Raw genomic sequence first — 12,673 nt, forward strand, 5'->3', positions numbered from 1 at the left:
GCGCCCACACAGAAAAGCCTGAAAAAAACCCCACCTGTTACTCGCGGAGAAAAAGATGCTCTGACTTTCCCAATTTGGTTGATGCGATGGAGAATTAAACCTTACAGAAAGAGCTGTCACTGACCCTGGAAAGGATGCTGCACCAGTCACGTTTCTGCATTTTGTAAGACTTTTTCAAAGCTCTAGAAACAATGCCCAAGGTTTTCAAACGATCCTGGAGAGATGGTTCCGGATGCCTCAGGACTGTTTTCCCCAATAAGGAGCTGTAATATTGGTTCCACTCCACCTTCCCTGCAAAACATCTAGAGTCCAGTATCTGGTTATATTGTGGCCTGAAGAGAGAAGTTTCTTGGGGACCAGTGAATTTTTTATGAGTCTTACCAAACATTACTTTAATATTTTAAATTTCCCTCTCTAAATAATATGTTGAAGTGTCAGATAGTACCTGCTAAGAAGAGGGTGTGATGGAGATGGCTGAGTCAAATGTTTCTTCAAAACTTGCATTTTTCACACCATTTCAGAAGCTGCCCATACCTGGTGAGATGCTTCATCAAAGCTCTGATGGGCTGGCTTATTTCAGAAAATGGACCAGAGCCATGGCTGCATAAATGCAGCCTTGCACAACTATCTTGCTCCTGCTTGGAGCCAACTGGATCAGGAGACCTGTCCCTAAACTAATGTACAGCATGTCTTATAATGTTGGTTATAAAATGGGTGCATTGTGTTTAACAACTGTGAAAGTAAATTCTTTAATAGTAACTTTGGGTCAGATTTCTGCATTTTAATTTCTTTTTATCTGTGTCCTGAGGCTTGTAACTACTTCTTACCCTTGATGTTTATTTGGACTTACCAATGTGGATATTGTTGATAGCCTTTGTAAAAGTATTTTCAGTGAAGTTGTGGGGACAGAGGTGCAGTTAAGGTGGATTTTAAGAGTGAACAGGAGTCAGAGAGTAGAAAAAACATCTGTATACCAGTGGCTTTCTAACTAGGGTACACAGAGACTTTCCAAGGGATGTTCTTTTCCTGGTACAGGGAAGGCATCTTTCTCGTGGGAAATTTTATGGTCTGTTTTTAGGTAGAAAAGGGTAGGTCAGAGAGCCCTTCCTACATCTGCTGTTTCTCAAATGCCTTCAGCTCAAAATAATCAATATGCCAAAGTGACATATTTTGGGGTGGCACGTTGATGTAGGAGAGGGGACTGAAGTTCTTACAAAGGTGAGAGCCACAGGGCTCCACGGCAGAAGCACAGTGATTGGTCAACCTTGATACAGGAGGAAAAGAGAAGGTGGCTGCAGGTGGAGGTAAACCATAGATCTGGTGGAAGGAGAGGAGATAGTTTCCCTTTTTTTTTCAATAAAAAATGGAATGAGGTGGGGCATCAGCTGAGAGGGGTGCAGGTTGTGAGAAGTGAGCGTTTAGGAGACAGTAAGAAGTAGGAGACACACATAATATGTAAGTATAAGCTTATCTAAAATCTACATTTATAACCTAGACAGACATCCAAATGTGTTTGGTGGTCTGTGGAAAAACATGCATGTTTTTGCTTTATGGAAGGGAACTGTACTGATTGATCGCTCAAGGAATTCTTACCTAGACAGAAAACATTACAATTAAAAATTTTCCTATTATCCAACCCCATATAAATATTATCACAGTATTCATTTATGCTTTCAACATTTTGAAATCCCCTCACAAATCTCAAAAAAGTCATTAATATTTGATACATATTGTCTCCTTTGACTCTGAAAGACTATCCTGGAATACTAGAGAATCATCAATTTTTGGGGTATTTTCACACATTTTATACCAATATAAGTCAAAGAATAATAAATGTCCTTGTTATACCAGAAATGAATATGGAAGAAAATTTTATTTAAAAACTCTGCTAAAAGTGCTTTGCTCCTAAAATCAAATTTGCTTTGTTTTCCTCATTGAAATCTTAGAATGGTTTTGAGTATTTTAGAAATTATATTGGTCTTTAGTAAAGATAATAGATTTTTGTCAAACTGGTCACTTGATAGCAAATATATTTCCTTAGTTATTAACATGTCTACTATGTAAAACTAAAATACTTAAATAGAGCTACTCATATTTAAAACTTTAATTTTGTCATACGAATACATTTAATACCATGTATCTCAGGAGCTCTCTCTCCTAAATACCAACTGAGTAAAATATAAACTTCATCTCTCATGATATAGAATTTCTTTTTACCTAAAATATTAAATTTATGGCAAGGAACAGCATAAAACAAAAGACTTTCTTTAAAAACAAAAAAAGAAAACAAATATACTGCAAATACACCTGGCATCTGAGTTTCAGTTCCTGGATTTAGGAAGGGAATCCAAAGAAATCTTGTTATCCAAATCCATTTGTTCCTGAGTTTCAACTAGCCAACAGCAGGAGTTTGGATAGCAAAGAAATTATCCAAAAATTTACTTGAATGTCTAGTTCCTGAGTTTGTATAGCAAGGATTGCGTTGAACGTTTTTCTCCAAATATATGCATAATAATGTTATAATTACTTATATGTATGGTCTATCAGAAACAATGTACAACATCCTGGACTTTTCTCTCTCTTCCCTCATCCTCAAAATCCAGTCAGTCAAGTCCTGGTATCTTCTAACTCAAATTGATTTCTCTCCATCAATCTTATTTATTCCAACAGTCTCCTGATGGTCTCCCTGCAAATCATGTCTTTCTTCAGTCCACTCTTTACATTGTAACCAGAGAAAATATTCTACAAATTTTCATCATGCCACTGCCCTGTTTAGCATCTTTCAGTGGTTCATCATTGCCCTTAGGATCAAGGCCTATGTCCCCAGAGCATGCCACATCTTTTCCTGCAACTCTCACTTTACTCGAGGCACATTATACTATTGCACTTAGCTTTTCCAGAAAAAGTCATATCCTCTTATCTCCAGGGCTTCGGTTATGCTGTCCCCCCTTCCTGGAACATTGTCATCCCCTTCATGTGGATAGCTCCTACTTCAGCTCTCAGCCTAGTTACTTTCTTTGGAGAGTCTTCTCCTGACCTCTGTTCTCCCCACCCAAAGAGTAGCCTAGGGGTTTCTTCTGTGAATTTCCATTGGACCCTAAGCTCCCCCTATCATAGCAGTCTATTCTATGATGCATCTTATTTATACCCCCAAGCCCTAAGAGTGTAGCCACTATCCCTAATTCTTAGCACAGTGTCTAGTACCCAGTACATGCTCAATAAATAATACTGAATGAATGAGTTACCTGTTCCAGAAACTCAAAATATATTTACAATGCTTTTATTTTTTCCAAACAATTGCTTAATTACTCAACAGCCCTTTTAGCAGGAAGCGCATTATTTCCGACTTGTGGAGCACTCCCCCATAAATTGTCCAGATAACTTACTCTATAAGGGATAACTTATTCAGTCTATAGTGGGTTCTGTTCTCTTCTTAACTGTAGTCTGATCATGGCTAATGCCATAGCTTCTCATTAACTCACACTGCCACTTTTGGAGACTGGTCCTACTCAATCCAAAAGGCAATGCCTGTCCACTGCTTGCGAATGATGCCCTTGCTTGTCTATATCCCTGCGGGCAGGTAGAACTCTCTGAGGGATGACAAGCTAAGCTTGCTAAGGATGTTCCACAGTTGGCCTCCCAAGGGTCCACTCTTAGCAAACAACCACAGCAGATCACACACAGCTCTAGGGGGACTGGGTCAGGATGATAACAGTGTATCACAGTTCCAGAAACACCATTTCTCTCTCTCTCTCCACTGAAGACCACTTCTCAAAAAATGAGGCAGTTTTTTTGTTCTGTTTTTGTTTATATCAAGACACAGAAAGCCTTGCTATTCCTTTCTCCCAGGATGTTCAGAACTCCTTACTGTTTGCCTGCTCTTCTAAGTAAGGCTTCCCTTTGTTAGTCTCTATCCTAGCCTGTGCTATGGAAGAAAGGAAAAACCAAAATTTGATCTTTGGTGGAGTACTTTTCTGGTGGGGCATGCTGGCATGTTGAGAAAGAAGACACTGGTGTGGAAAGACACTGAACTAGTTGAAGTTTGGAAATTTGAGTCGACCCTAACTTTGCAACTACCTCTACCCTAACTTTAGTTGGTCTAATGGCTTTAGCCTCCCCAGGCCTCCATTTCATTATCTGAAAAAAACAGGAGAGTCTTTAAGATCCTTTCCAGCTCTTTAGAATTCTATAATTTCAATATAAATTAAAAATAGAAATATCACATGACCCAGCTACCCCACTACCGGGTATTTATCCAAAGAACTTGAAATCAACAATTCAAAGAGACTTACACACCTCTACGTTCACTGCAGCATTATTCACTATAGCCAAGAAGTGGAAGCAACCCAAGTGCCCATCGACTGATGATTGGATGAAGAAGATTTGGTATATATACACAATGGAATACTACTCAGCCATAAAAAAAGACAAAATTGACCCATTCACAACAACATGGATGGATGTTGAGGGTATTATATTAAGCAAAATAAGCCAGACAGAGAAAGACAAACACCCTGGCATGCTGAGAAAGAAGTATGATTTCACTCATATGTGGAAGATAAACTAACACATGGACAAAGAGAATGGTTTAGTGGCTACCAGAGGGGAAAGGAATTGGGGGGTGGGCACAAGGGGTGAAGGGGCATATTTATATGGTGACTGACAAATAATAATGTACAACTGAAATTTCACACTGTTATAGACTATTATGACCTCAATAAAAAAAAATCAGTTTTGTTGAGACATAATTTACATACAATGAAATGTACCCATCTTAAGTGTAGAGTTACAAGTGTTTTGACATATTTATACTATAACCAAGTTAGAGAACATTTCCATCACCCCAAAATGGAATTTTCATTTCCATCATAGCTCCCTCATGCCCCTTTGCAGTTAACCCCCCTGCCCCCATCCTCAGCCCAAGGCAACTGCTGATCTGCTTTTTGTCACTATAGCTACAGTTTTGCCTATTCTAGAATTTCATGTAATTGGAATGATACAGTATATACTCCTACTATTTTACTATTTTTTAAAATTGTGGTAAAATATATATATAGCAAACAAATATGGAATGCTTCATAATGTGTGTCATCCTTGCACAGGGGTCATGCTAATCTTCTCTGTATAGTTCCAATTTTAGTATATGTGCTGCCAAAGCGAGCACAGTATGTAAAACACAGTATGTAAAAATCTCTTTGCATCTGGATTTTTAAAATTTTTGCATGGCAAAATGTTTCTGTTATTCACTCCTCTTAGTACATGTTGAAGATATTTTAAATCTATTTTTATAGCAAATAGTGTTTCTAGACTGGATAATTTTTTTAATACCACCATTCAAATATTAAAAAGTTAAATAAACTTGAGTAATTTCTTGATTTTACATGGTATCTGTCTATTGGGCAAAAAAAGGGTCCCATGCTATTTATTTTCAGAATCGATTGATTTCATGAGTGAGCACATAATGGTGGCCCATATAAGGATGGTATAAGAGGAGGCAGCAGGGATAACTCAATGGCAGCAGGTAATGGCAACCCATTGTGAGGACAGCATTGGAGAGGGTGGCAGGGGCAGCTTGGTGGGGTCAGGAGATTGGCTCATACAGGAGATTCAACAAATAAGTAAATATATTTCAGATAATGGTAGCAGATTTCTCACTGACTGAGAAGGAAGATACAAAAACAAAAAGGGAGAAAGTTAGAATGAATCCTGCAGTATTGGACTGGATTTGTAATTATCAATGTGACTTAATAGTTTACAATATAGGTGGTAGTTATAAATATAGAAGTAAAGGTATATACTTATACTTCCTAGCCCTGCCCATAGAGTAGGTCTGGAAACACAAACATTCCAGTAGAAATGAGCATATCTAGGATCCAGATGTTGGTTTCTAAACACCACTCTTCTCTAAAAGGAACCCGTGTTCCTTGAATAAATAGCTGATTCCAGAGGGAAGCAGTGAAAATACAAGTTGGGCTTGGAACATCTTGTTGTGCCAGGAAATATGGAAGTGCCCCCCCCCCAAAATGATGGGGACATGTCAAGAGGACATAGGATCCCACTTGAAGGGGTTCCCACTAGCCAGGTCTGGGAGAATTTGAGCATCAAAATAATTATATTTAGGGGCAGGCCCAGTGGTGTAGTGATTAAGTTCGGCACGCTCTACTTCAGCGGCCCAGGGTTCGTGGGTTTGGATCCCAGGCCTGGACCTACACCACGCATCAAGCCATGCTGTGGAGGCATCCCACATACAAAATAGAGGAAGATGGGCACAGATGTGGCACAATCTTCCTCAAGCAAAAAGAGGAGAATTGGCAACAGATGTTAGCTCAGGGCCAATCTTCCTCACCAAAAAAAAAATGATATTTACACATTAAAACTCATTGAATTAAATAGAATCTATAATATAAACAAATGAATAAAATATGAGAAGAGACAGCTTTTTCTTACAGTAGGATAGAATTAGAAAAAACGCCATTTGGCAATTATAGTAATAATTGATTCAAGAAAGAATGATCAATGGATGCTAATATGAGTAGGTAAAAATCAGATGAGGATCTAGATATTTGTATAGTTTCAAAGTATCTCCACATAAAATACTTATTAATTACAAAGATGAAAAGTAACTTCACAATGGAGAAAATTAGAAGAAATCATCTTATTCAAGTGATCAAATTTAACACTACCAACAATGTACAAATTGACATTGTATGCCACTCAATAGGATATAAGCATTCAGTGGACAAATACAAATTGAAGAACATTCTACAAAATGACTTCAAAATGTCAAGGGGGGGCCAGCCCGGTGGTGTAGTGATAAAATTCATACACTCCACTTCGGTGGCCCGGGGTTTGCAGGTTCGGATCCTGGGCACGGACCTACGCACCGCTTATCAAGCCATGCTGTGGCAGGTATCTCACATAAAATAGAGGAATATGGGCACAGATGTTAGCTTAGGGCCAATCTTCTTCAGCAAAAAGAGGAGGATTGGCAACAGAGGTTAGCTCAGGGGTAATCTGCTTCACACACACACACAAAAAATGTCAAGCACATGAAACTTGAAGACCCAGAAACTGTCCCAGATTGAAACACACTGGAGAGACATGACAGCTAGGTGCAAGGCATAATCCTAGATTGGATCCTTTACAGGTAATATAAAAGACAGAACTGGGACAATTCATAAACCTCAATGTGGTCACTGAGTATATATTGGAATTCTTTGTACTATTCTTGCAACTTCTCTGTAAGTTTGGAATTGTTTCAAAATAAATTGTTTTTTAAAAAGACAAAATCAGTTGGTTTCGGAAATCACTTTTTAAAAATATATTTACTAGCCTTGGCCAGAATTCATTAGAACTCTTTTGGATCTGTTAGGATGTATTTGCTTGCAAGTAACAGAAAATCCAACTCAACGCTGAAACAATAAGAAAAATGCATTTTCTCATACAAATGTCCTCAGGTAATTTAGCCAAAGGGTTAATTCACCAGCCCAAGACTTTCAGTAACTTGCTCCCCTCTTCCATTTCTCAGTAGCAGCTTTGTCCTCCTCTCTTGGTTCTTCTCATGATTACAATCTGGTTTCAGCAGCTCCAAGCATAATGTTCTGACATTACAATGCCCAAAGGCTTGAAAGGGAAGAAGAGTCTATCCCTTACTCATGCCTATTTTTAAACCTCCGGGAAAATTTCCCAGAAGCCCTACAACAGACTTTCCCTCGCCTCTCGTCTGTAATCACATGCCCACTCTTAAGTGAATCACTGGAAGGAAGCTGAATCACCATTACTAGCTTGGACTAATTAAAATTCATCTTCTGGGGCTAGTGAAGGGCCAGCTTCCCTTAAAAGCATTTGACCACTTAATACCTGAACAAAATTGGAATTCTATTAGCAAAGAAGGTAGGAAATGGCTGCTGGGTAAGCAGCCAACATTATTTTCCACATAAACCTTCTTGATTCAATTGAGTAATCTTTAAAGATTTATTTAAATATCTCTATTTTCAAATGTACAGGAAAGTTAAAAGAATAAACATTATATATAGTGTGTTCATGAATTTACTTCACAACATTCAGGTATTTGATTTTTCTGAATCCGATTATAACCAATTCACCCTTCACTCAGAGTCCCCTCATCCCTTTGATTCACAAAGATCCTAGTGCTGGTTTCCCTTGACATGTAATTCATTTGTCTAGTCATTGGCCTTCTTCCCAACCTCAGCATCCACTGAGATGTATTCATATCTTCATCTGATCACCACTGTGTGGCCCAGCAGAGACCAAGGTCTTGTTTGAAGGGAGTGGGAAAGAAGGGTGATGAGATGAACAAAGAGATTGTAAGGACAACCCTTGATTCCTTCCCACATACATTGATTCTAAAAGTTGAAAACCAAAAAAAGCCCCACTGTTTACATTATTATGATTGTGTACATACTGTTCACTGAAGAGCCAAAGACTTTTCTGTAATTATACTGTCCTTTCTCTGGTATCAGTGCATAACTAAAAGAAGATTCACTTCATGTCTCTCCTCTATCACATCCCTTGTTTTTTGGGTAACCACACCTTCCTTTTCCTTTATTGGTGTATTACATCCACAAATAACTTCCTGAGAAAGTAGGTGTGGGAGGTAAGCTTTCTGAGTCACTGACTGACTAGAGATCTCTTCACTCTGCTCTCACTCTTGATGGTTTAACTGGGTACAGAAGTCTAGGTTCAACACATTTTCTACTGTCTTTGCATTGCTCCATTGCCCTCTACCTTCCAGTGTTGCTCTTGAGACTACAATGTCATTTCAATTTCTTATACTTTGAATAAGGCTTGATTTTTTTCCTCTGTGGAAGTTTCTAGAATCTTCCCTTTATCCCTGGTATTGTGAATTTCACAATGACATATCTTGGGTTTTTTTGGTTTTTGTTTTTGTCTTCACTCATTTTTATCTTTTATTATAGAAAACACATAGAAGAGTTTTAAGAAATGATGGATATAAGACAAATCAGAACCATGGTGAGTTATTAAACCCATTTTCTATATACACTTACTAAAATTCCAAAAGTAGAATATCATTAAATGTGAAACACGTTATAGCACTGTCCATATATACACAGCACACACAGAGATCTGCCTATGGTCTTCTCTGAATCTCCTATATACATGTTGTTGATACAAAATCCTGCAATTGAACTTCTACTCTTCAGTTGTCCTTTTCCAGATATATAAGGAAATTTAGAGATATGAATAAAATGCATTACAGGGAGTTTCTGCTAAGGGCTCTGTGCTTTACTCTGAACAATTGCGCACTATACTGTGAGAAAAACTTTGAAGCCCATTTCTAGCTAAGATAGTAGAAGATTCTTCTAGTTCCTTTTTTAGCCAATTCATTTTTTCCTAGTCAGTCATTTGAGGGCAAAGTACAAAAATAGCTCAGGAAACAAATCGTAATTTTATATTGTTAAGTTCATTATAAAATGCCACTCAATTTTTAAAAATCACTAAAAGGACACTTTCTGCAGCAAAAAAAGGCTAAGTTCAAGTTCTTGTTGTTTGACAAAGACACAGTCATACAATACATATGTCATATGATCATTTTAGCTTAAAGTGAAAAAGTATTTTCCCTGAAGTGTTAGGGAAAAACAACTATGCAATTGCCGTTTCTCCTGTCTCCTTCCCAAACAAGGGGGAGAATCTCTTGTCATTTTATCTATTTCTTTCCTTTTTAAACCTTAGTTTGTGTTGTGAAAGCTCAGTAATATATTTATACTCAAAATCTGTAAAGGCGGGGCCGGCCCGGTGGCGCAAGCGGTTAAGTGCGCGCGCTCCGCTGCAGCGGCCCAGGGTTCGCTGGTTCGGATCCCGGGCGCGCACTGACGCACTGCTTGGTAAGCCATGCTGTGGCGGCGTCCCATATAAAGTGGAGGAAGATGGGCACCGATGTTAGCCCAGGGCCGTCTTCCTCAGCAAAAAAAAGAGGAGGATTGGCGGATGTTAGCTCAGGGCTGATCTCCTCACAAAAAAAAAAAAAAAAAATCTGTAAAGGCACTTTTCTAGACACAGTAACTCAGTGGTTTAGTTGAGTTCTTCTGTGCACAATGAATTGACTTTTTTGGTCCTGCTCTGCAGCACTGGGTCTGGGCATGGCGACCTCTCGACTTCATGAGGGCAGCACATCATTCCAGCTCATTCTTCTCATCCGACAGGATAACAACCCAGGAAACCCTCACAGCAACCGCAACACAACTATAGACACTATAAAGTGTTTGCTCCAGAGAATGGGGTCACATGTGTCTTTTGAGATGTAATTCTATCTCGGCCCTTGATTAAAACAATCCCTCAATCCTCAGTACTTACTGTAAGAAAAACAACTCCCATCACCAGATGTAAATTTACAACCTGCCAACTGTCACGTGGAGGTGATGAACACGTCCCAGCCCTCTGGGTCCTGTTTCAGGATCAGCATCACGTCCGCAGCTACTGCTGGTGTTTGGGACAAAGATGATATTGTAGGTGATTTTTTAATGTTGTTTTCCCTTATTTTTCATGTTTTTATAGTGAGATGTGTTACAGGGCTACTTAAATATGATTTGGGGAAACTGGAACACTCTTAACATGCTATTTTAGAGCTCTCTCGTCTATTGTTCATATTTTTCCATAGTTGGTTGATACTTCATTATGGTTTTACGAGTGTTTTTTCTTTTCCTCCAACAATATCTATTACTAAATTGATCACAAAAGTCTAACTAGCCCAGGGCCGTCTTCCTCAGCAAAAAAAAGAGGAGGATTGGCGGATGTTAGCTCAGGGCTGATCTCCTCACAAAAAAAAAAAAAAAAAAAATCTGTAAAGGCACTTTTCTAGACACAGTAACTCAGTGGTTTAGTTGAGTTCTTCTGTGCACAATGAATTGACTTTTTCTAGGTAGCTGACAACTGCAAATGGTGCACTATTAGAGGTCTCTTTCCTCCAGGCTTCTAGTATCTTCGATATTTCTGCTGGATTGTTGGGACTCAAGTCATAAAGAGTGTACACACAGCTGCTAACTGTATACCCCACGGTATATCTTCATCCTGAGCATGCTGTATAAACATACCCATAACCGAAATGATATTTTCATATCAGATGGAAACCATTCCTTCAAATCCAATGGGCCTAAATGACCATCAGCCTCAGTATTGATGCTATAATAATATCAGGAGAACATGCAGTGTTGACATGTCCTTTTCTATATTTTATCCACTTATCCATTACAAGCCACAGCTCCTTACTTATGATGTTATCATGTGTCCAAATCTATTTCTCAAGAGAGCAGAGCAGATAGATGGCAAATATGTATTCCCAAGTGTTTTCACTTAGATCTTCCCTAAACTTTTCATTGGCCTGAAATTTTGTTTCCGGACACCCTTGATTGGTTTTTCCCCCCGTTCAATGTGCTGAGCATTTGGTGGGCCCTTTCAATGGAGAAGTCTGTGTTTCTTGGTTCCAGGATTTTTCTTGAATTATTTCATTGATAATTTCTTCCCTTCTGATTGTCTTTTTCTGGAGCTCCTATTAGTTGGATGTTGACTATCCTGGGTTGAGCTTCCATGTGAATGATCAAAAGGTCCTAATCATCATTGTTCCCCCTACATTCTCAGCTATTTCATTAATTTGATTTATTATTGCATTTTTTATTTCAGCATATAAAGGAGTTCCTTCTTGCTTTTTTTTCTTGTGTTGTATTTATTTTATGGATGCAAATCTTGAATTTTTCTGAGGACACTTATTAAAGTTATTATTTTTTCATATTTTCTTTTGTTACCTGAATTAGCTTTTTCCTCTCGGGTCATTTTTCTCTTTGTTTATCTTGGTCTTTCTCTGTGGAGTTGTTTCTCTTCAATGTTCCTTGGCTGTTTGTCATATTTAAGAATTAGGCAAGAGGAAGCCTGTCTAGAACTCTGTGCACATGGGTGGGGCTCTCCACTGGCATGTTTTGTTTTGGTGTGAATGACAGTTAGCTACCGGACACCCCACTCCAAGTCTGCTTTTCTGTTTCTATTCCTCATTCCAGCCAGTGGCTCTTCCAAGAAAGAAACTTGATATTATCCTCAACTTTTCCATGCCTCCTCCACTCCATTTCCTAAGTCAACTTCCAAGTCTGGTTGATTTTACTTCCTAAACATCTCTTGACTCTCATGCTTCCTATTTATCCCTTCTCTGATCATTTTATGTGCCAGCTTGGCAAGGTTATAGTACTCAGTGAATGTATAATGATTTCAAAATAAAAAGTTTTTAAAATCCAAACTACGTAAAGAGTTATGTTCAGAGAAGCCTAGCTTCTCCAACCCTATCCCCTCTGCCTCATTCCCGCTCCCCACAGACAAGCAGTTTCATTTTTTGGGGGGGGGGTCATCTCTTCTGTTTCTTTTTCCAAAGTTAACAAATAAATGTATTTGTTGTTGAACTAATATGGATATATTGTTAAGTAAAATAGTGAATATATTGTTAAAAATAGAATCTATTAGATTCTTGATTCTATTTCTTTCTTGAACAAAAGAATCTTGCTCTATATATTTCTTGCTTCTTTGCTTAACAATATATCCATATCAATTCAAAGAAATAGTCTTTGCCCTTGTTCTTTTTAATGGCTGTTCAGTATTCCAATGTGCTGGTGTCCTATTATTCAACCAGTTTCCTGCTGATGGACATTTGAGT

General features: G+C 38.4%; 1 non-coding gene across 1 annotated transcript; it reads right to left on the reverse strand.

Annotated features, from left to right (window-relative positions):
* Positions 1 to 5,060: 5,060 nt before the first annotated feature.
* LOC131412304 (U6 spliceosomal RNA) lies at positions 5,061 to 5,164 on the reverse strand. The gene has a single exon (XR_009221747.1). It is a non-coding gene; the product is annotated as a U6 spliceosomal RNA (small nuclear RNA).
* Between the last annotated feature and the right edge of the window lie 7,509 nt (positions 5,165 to 12,673).

The sequence above is a fragment of the Diceros bicornis genome, chromosome 12, assembly GCF_020826845.1.
Source record: "Diceros bicornis minor isolate mBicDic1 chromosome 12, mDicBic1.mat.cur, whole genome shotgun sequence".
Taxonomy (NCBI): domain Eukaryota; kingdom Metazoa; phylum Chordata; class Mammalia; order Perissodactyla; family Rhinocerotidae; genus Diceros; species Diceros bicornis.